This window comes from Cyprinodon variegatus, unplaced genomic scaffold (genome assembly GCF_000732505.1).
Source record: "Cyprinodon variegatus isolate N-32 unplaced genomic scaffold, C_variegatus-1.0 Scaffold273, whole genome shotgun sequence".
NCBI classification, from domain to species: Eukaryota; Metazoa; Chordata; class Actinopteri; order Cyprinodontiformes; family Cyprinodontidae; genus Cyprinodon; species Cyprinodon variegatus.
This window is the reverse complement of record NW_015150726.1, coordinates 1,033,767-1,047,824: the sequence shown is the minus strand read 5'-3', so window position 1 is coordinate 1,047,824 and position 14,058 is coordinate 1,033,767. Positions and strand designations below refer to the sequence as shown.

General features: G+C 36.6%; 1 long non-coding RNA gene across 1 annotated transcript in view; it reads right to left on the bottom strand.

The window, feature by feature from the left end:
* Positions 1-3,436: 3,436 nt before the first annotated feature.
* Positions 3,437-14,058, bottom strand: part of LOC107089941 — a 62,617-nt gene continuing 51,995 nt past the window's right edge. Inside the window, exon 3 of the long non-coding RNA XR_001481457.1 lies at positions 3,437-5,335. This is a non-coding gene — a long non-coding RNA (uncharacterized LOC107089941). The remainder of the gene's footprint in view (positions 5,336-14,058) is intronic.

The window sequence follows — 14,058 nt, the reverse complement described above, 5'->3', positions numbered from 1 at the left end:
ACTGCTGAAGCCAAAACATCCGTTGCGTGTTTCTTTTCTTCCTTTTCTTATACTTTTGCAAGCTGTAATCAATAAGAGGAGAATTTCGTTTGATCTTTTACAAAAGTAAAAGATCAAAGTTGTATATGTAGATGATCTATTGATCATTTGACGTGGAAAGTAACACACACACAACCCATGAGAAAAGCAGCCCAGGAAAACGTCTGTGATCACTGTAAAAAAAAAAAAAAACTGAGACCAATCAACTTTGGTTATTTTTGAAAACCTGACTAAAGCTGACACCAGGGAAGCACAAACTTAGCCTGGTAGGATATTCTTCTATCCTGTGGAGCCCAAAACGAAGAAATCGATGCTGCTCTTTCAGATTCATTCATTGCTGGATGTGAAACCTAGAAAGGTACATAAATCATATTCATCTCTTTCTGAGGGACTTTTCTGTGTATTTTTGATTAAACAAACACTGTGAGTCAGTATGTTTCTAGGTAACAGTGATGTCATTGCTGCCATGGGACAAATTTGCATCTATCCATTCTGCTTGGACTGCAGCAAGTTTGATTCCGATAATGAGCTGGACTGGGGTCAAACGGCGAGCAGTACATTATATAAGCCACATGTGCATCCCTGCAGTTACAAACCACATGAAACAAAAGGCGTGGGGGGGTTAGAGGAGGAACAGGAACACGAATCCTGTCCAGACACAAGCAGATTCAAACATCCAGAGGAAGGTGGCCCGGTTCAAACACCAAAAACGACCCCCCAAACTTTCCACATAGATGGATGACCCACAGACGCTCAGTGGCATCACACACAAAATAAGACTATACACTGTGCAACGAAAAATAAACCACTCTTATTCCATCTAAGCTTATTGGGTTAGGATGAATGATGCTCATTGCTGTGTATGCATGGAATTTCAACAAAGGAATAGAACTGAAGAGGGGAAAAAGTTCAGTCATGATGCAGTGTGTGTTTTGGCTGAGCAAGAATCTTTTAACATGGAAGGTATAAAGTTGGGACTGTTGTGTTTATTTGTTTCTGCCAAGCCAGTTAGAGAAGCGAACAGAAGTGAGGTGAAACCCGATCAACTGGCACCATGTCGGGCCCATAGCGCTACGGAGCAGCTGGGTTATAGTTGAAAAAACTGACAGACATCCAAAAACATAATGACCCAGGTTACCAAAATATCACAAATAATGGCATGTAAAGTTTAAATATATATTGAGATGTATATTTTTATTCAAACATATATACATTAGCCCGAATATCATCCATAGTGAGTTTGAACGCAGATCCTCAATGAGGGGAGATTAAGTAATTCTAACCAATTGATCCCCTCCTGTTTTGTCCTTCTACACACCCCGAAAACCCTCGCCAAAACACATGCATACACACATTTACTCTGGACCAGCAGGGAAATCCCTCTGTGGCCAGACGGTTCTTTTTAACTTGATATGCTTGTGAATCACCCCTAGTGCTGCTATGCTGCTTCACAAATGAACATAGGGCCCACAGCAAGCGCAGCCCATGCCCCGCTATGCTCTCCGATCACACTGGAAAACAGGATCCAGCTGCCTGGGCACCCTGTCATTACAGACAGACCCATACCATCAGTTGACATGACCACAGCTCATACTCAGCCATCAAACCTCCTGCTGGGAACTCAAATCCAGACGTAACCCCATAACCTGCCTCCATTTTCCATCCTATACCAGCTGTAGCAATGTTCACCTCACACCAAAGCAGAGTTCTGAGAATTAATCAATAATAGTCCCCTCAAGTAGTGGACAGATGGGATATGAGATAAGTTAGCTTATATATATATATATAATTTATTCATATAATGTGTTATATTATATATTCTTTATTCTTTTAGTATTGTTTGTTCTATGTTCTTACCTTTCCGGTCTGACCCCATAGATTTGCCAATGGAGGGTGAGTGATTTCAAATTTACTTAGCTTTGTGTACTCACAGTGAATTACTGTATCACTATATACATGACGAAAATAGCCGATATCTTTAGTCTTTTTCCACAACACTGGAGAAAAGAGTAGACACAAAACAAACTTTCAGATGTCTATTTATTTTACTTTCTTGTAAGGGTTTTTATTGCCGAAACACCAGTGAGACATGCAGAATTTAACTTTTGGCCAGTGGGAGTCGCAATTGAAACAAGTGAATAGTACCGGTAGACCTGGATAGTAGCCATTTATATTTTCTTCTGAGGTGGCAGTGGTGTCAGATGCAGGAGTTTTCCCTTCAGCGGCGGAGTTGTCGGTTCAAGGCCCGGCTTTCAGTGTTGTGTTGTCTTTGGGCAAGACACTTTACCCAAATTACCTACAGATGGTGGCCAGAGGAGGCGCCTGCCTCGTTCTGTCAGTGAGCCCTTGGCAGCTGTGGCTACAATGTAGCTCGCCACCATCAGTGTGCGAGCAAATGACCAAATGTAGTGTAAAGCGCTTTGTTCAAGCTTCTAAATTTGAAAAACCTCTTTGCAAATAGAGGCCATTTCTCATTTATTACCCGAGTAGCTTTTTTAATTTGAATTTAATTTAATTCACCTTTAAGAGTACAGTAGTTTTAGAGCACTGTATTTTTTTACTTTTACTTGAGCAGTATTATTATATGAGATTAATAGCCTTGAGTAAATTTTCATGCTGCTCTATCAACTGAGTTACTTTACTGAATGAAGAAGAACCTCCTTTTAAACCAAAAATGCACAAAAAACAGAAATACGTTTTTGTTAAAAGTGATATTCTAGTTTTGACGAAAGCTTTGGGGTTCGGTTCTTTCTTTTTATTTGAGGAAATTGCTTTATATTAAGAAATTGCTTTCGAGAAGTACTTCTTTGTATTTGTTGGGGTGGGAGTGCAGTTATGTCATATATATTTGTTTCTTGAATTTGAATAGAACGTTATGACACTTTTCTGCCTGATGATATATTTTTTAAATTGAGTCAAATCAATCAGTCTTTATACCTGGTATTTTTGTTTTGTTTTACTTGAGTAATTCCTTCGATGGCTACTTATTACTTTTACTTGAGTAAATATATCAAAATTGTGTAACCTCTGGCCAATAGCAATCTCTAGGAGAGAAACAGAACAAACAATGACCAAAGTCAGATCCTTCAGCACATAAGACCTGTAATCTAGCTGACTGTGGCCTAGTTACCGTAAAGTGGCATTTGTGAGAAACTAGTTTAAAGAGCATAAAAATGAAGCCCATGTGGACTTTGTGAGGAAACCACCAAACACTGAAGCCTGAAAGGTAAAATAATGTTTTATTCTATGACAAGAAAAATGTTTAATCTGGATAGCCTTTTATTATAACTGGTATGAAAGGGGGATCCAACAATTTTTTTCATTTTTTTCCCCACTGCTATAACAAAAGCTTCAGTTCAGGTTCTATCTGCACAGCGATTTGTCAGACTGTGGTTAGCTATGTGGATATGTAGCATGGAGCATCTGTTTAGACTTAATTTCTTACTTTTTTTTCTTACTTTGAGGAACAACACTTCAAAATATCCATACATATTAAATATACCTTTTCTATCAATAAACATGGATTAAAAAAAACATGGATTGATTTGATCATGAAAATATGTTCTGCTTCTAACATATAGGGCCTGACTTTCACACATAACACATCTCATGACGGTTTGCAAACTTAACTGCAGTCGTAAAAGTGCCAATCATATAATTAAAATCTTGGACTGTTTTGTCTTTGTTTAGATATGATGAATTATGAGGAAGGGAGTGGACTCAAAGTACTGGCAAACTCTGATCTGATAAACTGAACATGGTTTGTTTCTTGGCAAAAGGTTGGCTCTTATGCACGTACAAGTGGTACCTTTAGCAATTGTGCTCGTCCAGATGCAGACAAAGGCAAAACTTACTTGCACAAAGCTGATACCAGCATCAGGGTAGAGTGAAGCCATGTATAATATGCTGAGTGAAAAGAAAACACAGCACATTGGCATCAGGGCTTCCCACTTTCTGAGAAACTGTGACATGAAAACAAAGCAGTAGAAAGCAGGAGCTAAGGGAAGAAATGAGGATAAAGACTGTCTGACCTGTAAAACACAGAATCCACCACACTGAGTTTTCTACGTATCTGTCACTGAGTTATTGTTGTTTTCTCTCAGCTTTTTCTGAGAAGTATTTATACAGTATAGCTCAAATGAAAGCACCAAGACTGACGGTGTTGTTTCAAAGGTAAACAATGTTTGGATGTGTTTCTTCCTTCTTATCATGCTAATCAGAGTTCTGAGTATAGACCCCCGGGCAGCCAACACTTGTTGGATGCAGGTCAGTTTGGCTCTTTCTCTTCATTTCCATCCAAAGTGTTTGTAATTGTTAAATGAACCAAATGGAGATTTGTCTACAGATATCCCCACAGTTCAACTTATTAATATGTCAAGTGTAAACACCTCCATGTCCTGCCTTTTTGACAATGAGCCTATGTGTGTCTGGCTTATTGGATTTTAAAGACCCGCCACTAGCTGTGTTGTAGACACAATAAAGGAATCATCAAACAGACATTGCAGAAGTGGAGCTGCCCCTCCTCCGTCTCCAAAAGCCATTCTACCCATATCAGGTGTTTACAAAAACTGATGTTTAATTAAGTAACTGTGTTTCTGCCTTTCCCCTAACTGTTACCGACATATTGCTAACCTTAAACGGCTCCATAATTAGTTGTAAAAGTAGACTCTAGTAGAGAAATACACACATATATTTTCCATGTAAATACAGTACTGTACTCAAACCTTAGTATCAACAAATGTAAATAATATACACTATTACTACTCACATTAAAAATGGGGGCCCGAACTTAAGGGTCAGACTTTGGTTTCAATAAGGTTTGTCTACTCAGGTACAATAAACAAGTGCTTACACACCCTGAAACAGAACTCCGCTATATGGCTTCAAAAGTCTCACAAATAATGTTAACAAATGTCCCTTTTTGCTATTAGGACTACAAAGAAAGGAGAGCTTTTATTGTGGCCAGAAAGACCCAAGGTGATCCGAGAACATGTGAAAAATATTTGCAGCCATAAAGAAAGGCCAATTGGTATTAATGATGCGGTTGGCAGTAGAGGCCACAGGAAGTGTGCGTTTGTGTGTGTGTGTGAGTGTAAGTTTGAAGTGTGTTTGGTCTGGGTCAGTCAGACACACTTGTTTCCCACTAGGATGGATCTGACCAAGGCCACAGGGCAGGGAGCCCACAGATTCATCAGACTCGTCATCTCCGGGGTGTCCGATATCCCAGGGTGCAGCTGCCAGGCCAGCAGTGGCAACTTTGATGCACTCCAGGTGGGCAAGCAGTCAGCTTCAGATTCTACAAGTTAAAATGAGAAGGAGAATAGTAAAAATACCCATTAATAACATATATGATCTAAATGTTTGTATGTTTATGGTAAACTTGAAGATGCAATGAAGAAAGTTGTTGAAATTACTCAATGTGTTTACATTAATTCTTTGCAAAAATAAGCATACTGAGCAGTTGTTGAGTTAGGCTTTACTTAAAGAAATGAATTGTGACTTGAACTTCCACATTAATGAATTGGAGTTGCACCCATTACTTGATTTAATCCAAAATATATAATTTTGGGGAAAACTTTTTATTTAAAAAGTGAGCATCCTTAATTCATTTAACTTTTTCTGTCACTCTGTCTCTCTACACTCTACACATATGTGTGTGAGCTCTAGCATGGCACGTCAAATTAACCAGTTTGAAAAATCGTACAAAAATGTTCCTAAGACTGATGCCTTTTGATACATTGTATTAAATTACTCAAAACGATATGAAATGCGACATGCAAAACATGTGAGAAGACAATCACAGCCAGAGTTGGGACTGATTTCAACTTTGTATGACATTTGAAATTGCATAAATAAAAGTACTGTAGGTGAAAGCATTCTTTTGCTATGAAAAAACTGATCTTGGCTCCCTTTTCAGTAAATGTACAACTGAACTGGTTTAATCCCATGCAAAGATGAATATGGATTTAAAAAAGAAGATATGGTAACTTATTTGAATTAAGCATATAATTCAACTTTGTTGACTTGAAAAGACTTAAAATTTTAATTTTAACAGTAAGGACGGGACTTCAGACTTTTCCTTACTTCATACTTAATTCCAACTTAATCATCTTTATTTGAGACTTGGTTCAGGACTTGAGGATAAAAACTTAAAACTTGCATATATGAAAACATTTTGCTTTAAATGTTATAAGCTAAAACTGAGGCTCATCTGGCCAAATGTTAGCGCTGTACCTTCACGGATTTACTGATTATTCCTAATACAGAGACGTGACATCCCTCTGCCAAGTGTGAGCTACAAATTGCACGGTATCTTCAACGAGTCTTAGCTATTTAATTATGCAAAGCAAAAAAATAACTTGTTTGTTTTATTTTATTGAATTTAAACTAAATAAATCGCTTACAAAAAAACTGTATTAAAATAAATATAATCCTGCAGTCTAAAGAAATTAATTCAAACACATATGAAACATAATATGAAGTATCAACTTTACCTGGCCAATACTGCTAAAGCATTGGTATTGCATTCAGATTAACATTAGCATCAATATAAAAGATACAGTAGGTGCTGTAGTAGCTAGTTACTTTTTCTCAGGTACAATTAAGGAACCTTTGCAAAAATTTTACTTTTAGGAACAGTTTTGCTGCCACATATGCTTTGCTTTTAGTTGAATAATATATTTATCAAATATTGGTTCTTTCACTTGATGAAAATTTGTGGGGGGAATGTATTGTCATTATAGACTACAAGTATTTATGTTATAAGGTTTATGTTGAAAAATATTTGGAATAGTTCTCTTTTTCTGTGTTTCGTCTAGTTTTGCATTACTGAACACATAGGTATTTCATAAGTATACAGGTGGGAATATTACAAGACAAGGGATTGACAGTATTTATAATTCAGCTAAGGAAAGTCCAACAATCCAATTCCACCCATGAAATTGGAAGAATAGAAAGATAAACAATTATTTAATACGCACAAGGAAACATGGATGAATCTTATTTGTGTTTCCTTCAAAAACCCTTGATGTTTTTAAGTGTCGTCAATAGACAAAGCTCTGGTTCTATGAGAATTTAAATGCTGAAAATATTGGTTAAGTTGGAACAAAAATCAAAAGAGACATATGGTTGTTCTGTTTGATTTATGTATTTTTTGTCATTTGCATTTATTATTTTTAATGGGTTTTATTTTTCTGACATAAAAATATTTTATATTACTACTACTTGGGAGTGGCAACCATGTATGCAATGAATTGTGTTCCATTATTGTTGCCAGAAAATGAATAGAAATGAAAATAACTGCAATCCAGAGAAGAAGTACTAAAAATATTCTTAATTTAATGTTTTAGTTTTTCAGATTATATTTGTATTGGTCCAAAGTGAATGTTAGGGTTGGGCTTGAAGTGAAGACAATATCATCTGTAATAAAAGAGTGTATTTCGAAAAGAATGTAATTCATAAAACAGTATATATGAAAGACAGAATTTAGAAAAAGTCTATGAAACTATGAAATTAAGTTATATTTTTTGGCAAAACGTTATTAATTAAAAACAAAGCAGTTTTTTTTATTATTAATTGAAAGTAATCATTGTATCATGACTTTTTGTAACCAATAAAAATATGTCGTTTTTCTGAAATATATAAATCAGAATTTGGTTTTAAGAAGTCTTACAAACATCCATGTTTGCTCCAAGTTTTTCATTTTAAATACATTTTCATATTTCATTAGGTTTTACAGTTTTTTATCTTTACTTTATTTTTATAAAAGCTTAGAGGAAAACATACCTGCTGCTTGTTAGTATGTGGGTAGCAATCTTTCTGAGATTCTTATCATAGATGTGAAAAATAACCCCTTGCAGTGGTTGCTCATAATACATATTTGTCTCTTTAAGAACCAGATGCCTCGTTAAATCCGGAAACATGTGACAAGTTTGATTTAGGGCTGTTTGTAATGAAATAGCAGAAGTTCTTCTTAGCAATCCATCAACACAACCTGAAAGCAGATATTTTTCTAACCTGTTGTGCGTTGTGCAGGTATGAAGTTTAACCTATAAATAAACCACTGCACACACCTTCAAGGCAGCTTACACACTGAAAAGCTTTTCTTTTTTTACTTAATTCTTAAAAAAGATAACTAACATTGGCTTTTATACAGATTGATAAAGTATTTACAAAAATAGGAAAAATGCTCAAAAGGTGAAAATAAGGGAACACCTACTAATTTTTATTATATTGTTATAATATGTTGAACGTGCAAACATCTCTTAGCATTGTGCATAGCTAAAAATTGAATGTTATTGTCTTTGGGTAAAAAAAGAACTCAAAAAAGTAAAGCAACATCATAGATCCAAATAATGGAAAATCCAGTTTAAAAAAAAAATCTGTATTTATTAGATAGGGGAATATGTTGAGGACCATATTATATGGCAAAGATCTATATGAGTTATAATAACTATCTTACAGGTCTCTCAGGTTTGGATTTAGAGTCATACACAAATGAAATGGAAAGTCACATTAGAGCGTGATCCTACAGTATATCACTGGAAATCATGTAACACAAGTCAACATGAGGTTTAGTAGAGTAGGTGGCCTCCATGTGCCTGTAGGACCTCCATACAATGCCTGAGTATGCTGCTGGTGGAGGATGTTCTCCAAAGCATCAGTCAACTCAATGTGTTGTACAATGTGTCGTTGGTGGAAGGAACGAGACATCATGTCCTAGTCTATAGCTTTGAAGGCTTTCATAATGCAGGAACTATTGATTCCCTTTAGCCACATGTGGAGTAGTGTTCTCACAGAGAGGAAGCAAACCAGGGCCAGCTGCAGCAACATATGGTTTCACCAACGAGTTTGAGGAGCTCATCCTAGTACTGGATTGAGGTCAGGGTACATCTGGCTAGTACGCGGAGGGCTCTGTAGTCTTTAATGACCAGGTCTGTCACAAGGGCTTAGTCTCAACCTGCGCTCATCCTTCATAGAGGTTGTCTTTCCCTCCACCTCTCATTTCCACATGTGTCTTTCCCTTTTGTACCAGTGTAGGTTAAATGGATTCACTATCAGTGTTTCTTGCTAACTGGACAGGTTAATTTCACAGAACTAGGACGGAGTTGGAGTTCCATTGTGTTGTTAAGGTGTTCTTTTTTTTTTGAGCAGTTTATATTTTTATTCGCTTTTATTTAATGGTATTTCTAGAAGTACCTTTCTTCCGTTAAGTTGTTAAAATAGAAAGTCTCTGGTGCTTCCTGTGATGCATCAACTGAAGTGTTTAAGTGAGTCTCTCCTTTACTTGGTCAAATATGGATACTGCTCACACTGAGCCATTGATTTTACTTGAAATTTTGGGTGGGTTTTTTTAGCAAAAATTCCCACTAAAATACTTGATTCAACCTCACCTTTCATCCAAACGCCCTTTTAAGAGCCGTTAATGAAAGCCCATCATTCCTGTGAACACCTCCGCCAGGGCCAATCATCATCTAGGACTGCAGAAGCGGCAGCCCTACTCAATCCAATCTCCACAATCAACCTCGGCTCTATTCCTTTTTTGGCCTCCATTTCATCACCAATACCAAGCCCCAGGAGGGAAACCTATTATAATTCATCTGCTCAATGATAACATCATAATTCTCAATTCTTACATCTTTCATTGGGAGCTTAGCATCAAAGGCAGTTGATTGTTAGCTCATACTTTGTTGCTGGATTAACTTGACCATATTTTTATTAGATAGGGCCAATAGTCTATGGCCAATTCTCTTTATATGTTCTATATATGTTCAATTCATTTTGATTCAGTTTATCTATATAGGGCCAATTCACAGCACATGTCATCTCAAGGCACTTTACAATTCAACTAGATAATACAGTAAAATTGATTTAAAGTTTTCTGTCTAAGCAAACTAAGCATGCTTGTAGCGACAGTAGAGTGGAAACATTCCCTTTTAACAGGACTCCTCCTGTACAGAGAAATTAGCCGCATGCACTGCTCAGGTGTGATTTTGGCCCATTCTTCCACACAAACATTCTTCAAATCTTGAAGGTTTTGTGGGTCTCTTCCATAAACTCTGATCTTTAGTTCTTTCTGTAGGTTCTCCATTGGATACAAGTAAGGTGACTGGCTGGGCCAATCTAGCAGCTTTATTTTGATTCTCTGAATCAAAGTGAGTTTCCTTAGAATAGAATAGAATAGAATAGAATAGAATAGAATAGAATAGAATAGAATAGAATAGAAAATCCCTTTATTGTCCCTACAATGAGGAAATTCTGCTGTGTACAGCAGCAAAATGATTATAGAAAAAATCGTCTCACAAATATGGCCTTAGAAAAATGTATGACTAACATAATAGTGACTAATTAAGATAAACAATAAAACAATGAAAATACTGTACTGTGAAGTGTTTTAACAATATAAAAACTGTGCACCTGGAGAATAAATAACTAAAATAAAACGATGGACATTTTTATAGTAATAGATATTTGAAAATAGCAGCAACATCAGAGATGTGCAAAATGACAGAAGTATATTATTTAACTGACTAAGATAGAAACTGTCAAATCTGCATGAATGTAACAACTTATTGACGTTGTTTGAAACAGCGGTGGTTATACTGTAGAGTCTTACAGCTACTGGGAGGAAGGATCTATGATAACGATCCCTGGTCCATTTAGGGTGCAGCAGTCTGTCACTGAAGTCTGTCTTGGCTTTGTTTTTGGGGTCATTGTCTTGCTGAAATGTCCTCCCATGTTTCAACTTCATTTTTGTAGATGGCACAATGAAGTTGTACATTTTTCCATTCATCCTTCCTTCAATTATTTGAAGTTTGCTAGTACCATATGCTGAAAAAACAGCCCCACTCCATGATGTTCCCACCTCCAGACTTCACTGTTGGTACAGTATGGTGTTTTTGTGGTGATGTGCAGTGCCATTTGACCTCCAAACATCGTGTTTTATGGCATCCAAATAGTTCAATTTTGGTCTAATCAGAACAGACAATATTCTCCCAGTATTTCACAGGTTTGTTTAAATATTGTGCAGCAAACTTTAAACAAGCTTCAACACGCTTTTTCTTCAGTAATGGAGTCTTGCATGGTGAGCGGGCATACAGGCCATGACAGTTTGATGCATTACTTATTGTTTGCTTTGAAATAATTGTACCTGCTGATTCCAGGTATTTCTGAAGCTCTCCACAAGTGGTCTTTTGCTCTAGCACAACTCTTCTGATAATTCTTTTCACTCCTCTGTCAGAAATCTTGTGAGGAGAACCTGTTCATGGTCGGTAAAATTGTTCTTCCTAGTGCTCTATGGAACATTCAGAAGTGTGTAAATGCTTCTGTAACCAATGCCATCACTGTAAACAATAAGGTTGCAAAGGTCTTGAGAAAGCTCTTTACTGTTACACATCATGAGATTTTTCCTGTGTGATACCAGATACACTTTTTTATAGGCCATCATTTGGGACTGAATCAGCTGACATTAATTTGCACTGACAAGGGGCAGGATTGCTTTCTAATTACTGAGATATTTCAGCCTGTGTCTTGGCTTTCCATGACTTTTTGCACCTCCCTTCCTTCATGTGTTCATTACTTTTTCCCTGTGCCAGTCAACATTATTACACATAACTTTCTGGACATCTATGGTTTGACTTTTTGTATGTGTGGATGGCATGGATTGTTACCGATATCTATTACGTCAATAGCACCTCTAGAAATATATTCACTGAGAAAAATGGTGATGTGTTCAATACTTATTTTAACTGCTGTCTGTGACACCAAAACAAGTGGTTTATTTCTCATTTGCCTCAACTTTTTCTCTGAAGCTATAAGATGTAATTAAGATGTACTAAAGTGTCCTCTCAAGTTTCAGATATATCAACAAGCTCAAATATAGAGTCTGAGAGTTTCTCAACTTTTGAGAGAGAGAAATAATCTCTTTCTCTATGAACTGAGTCTTCTCTTATGCCAGTTTAAGTTCATGCTCCGACATGGCAAAGGAAGAGCTCTTCACAAGCACTCCCTTCCAATTGTAAAAAAGATTGCATCAAGATCTAATATCATTCTCTGAGATTTTCAGCTACTGTGTTTCTTTGAGATCTGACACAGAAAAATCAAGAGAGCTTTCTCTAAGAACTCTGTCTACTCTACTCACAGTTTCAATATCCGTTTTTGGAAAGCATTAAACACAGCATTCCTAGTTTGACTTCACATTCAAAACGTTATGTTAGTCTGAAATACAGATAGAAGAATTAGATGCTGCTGTAAAACATATATCAGTAGGAAAATCATCTGGTCAAGAAGGTTTGACCTCCAACTTTCATAAGTTTTTCTGGGAAGAATTATTATCAAAAGAATAAATTAAAAGAATGCATTACAATGTTAGTCAATGCCAACTGTAAAACAAGCAGTCATTGCAATATTACCCAAAAGAAAAAAACAAAAGATACTTGTCAATAATCAGAGGCCAATAACTTTATTCAGCGTTGTTTACAAATGATTCACCTTTGTTTTCCCCAGTGAAGAGAAAACTGATAAGTGACAGGTTATACAATAATATAACAATAATATTAGGTTGGTTCTTGACTTAATAGACTTTAATCTGTCTATTATGGAATAGAATTCAACTATTATTGTCATTACATTGTCACTAGAACAAAGGAGTGGAATTCACTCCCAGCGGTGGGCTGACACTGTGCGGTGCCCAGGGAGCAGTGTGGGGTTAAGGGTCTTGCTCAGGGACCCAGAGTGGAAGTCCGTGGGAGTGGGGCTTGAACTCAGAACCTCTGGGATCTAAGCACAGTGTCCTAACCACTTAGTCACCAGTCCCCAAAGTGTGGTGTCACTTGAAAGGACATTGAATGAAGACGCTGACATCTTGGACGCTAAGCAAGCACTTTACCATTTGAGCTAAATCCCCCAGTGAGCTAACTTCCCCAAATAAAGGATAAAGATAAATGCTTTGTTTTATATTTATATATAGAGCATCCTTTTATAATTAAATCCTTAGTGTATTTTGCCCTTGGTGAAAGTTTTATAAAAGTGATTATACTGGTCCCCCTGAGGAAAGGTTCTGTTCTTGGGGAGAGGGTTAGGTAAAGACTAAGTTGTGAATAGAGTTTAGGTTAGGTTGAGGGTTAGGTTTGTCTGGGTAATGGTTAGGTTTAAGGGCCTGGGTAGGCCATATCAGTGGGAAATGAATGGAAGTCAGTGGAAAGTCCCAACAAGGATAGTATGACATAACATGTGTATGTGTGTGTGAATGGGTGTGAATTTGTAAATTCCACATTTGCAAGGTTTGATTATACCCTAAATCTCAACTGTGAGTCCTGTGTTGTAATGTTAAAATATCACCTAATTTCTCCTAGGGAATTTTAGGGGAGTCACACAAGAAACATCTGGGACAAAATATAAACTAAAAGAAAGTCATAATATGTCTCATGAGCTATAGAAAAGCAAGCTTTGAGCTGTAATGTTCAACATATTCATTAGTTAAATTTAGAAGAGAAAACAATAGATTTCCATCCATCCATCTTGATTGATGGGAAGAGATCAACTACTCTATCATTTTGAATTAGAAATAAATTAGATCATATTTCTTCCATCCCCACAGGAATAAAAATCAAATTAAAGAGATCTGTGTTGATAATCAAAACTAAAAAAATAACACATTTTAATGTTTATGCATGTGCATATGGCTGCCACTTGAGATCTTGACAAACATTTACCTGCATACCGGTCAGATTGTGAATCTGCATAAACCCCAGCGTTAGATTGCAGTTTGATTCCAATCCTGCAGAATCTAGTCAGAATATTCGACTGGCATATTTGCATGACACATTTTTAGTCTGATTGACCATTTATTTTAGTTACTAATGTCCATGTAAACAGTTCTTTAAGCACTGTGTTTCTTTTGGTAAACAAGTGCTGTTGATACCAATTCAGTCAGGCAAATCTGGAGGTAGCCACACTTTTTCCAAAGTACATTTAATAGGCAAATCAAGTGAAAAGGTGAATTCTGAGATCCCACTTTTA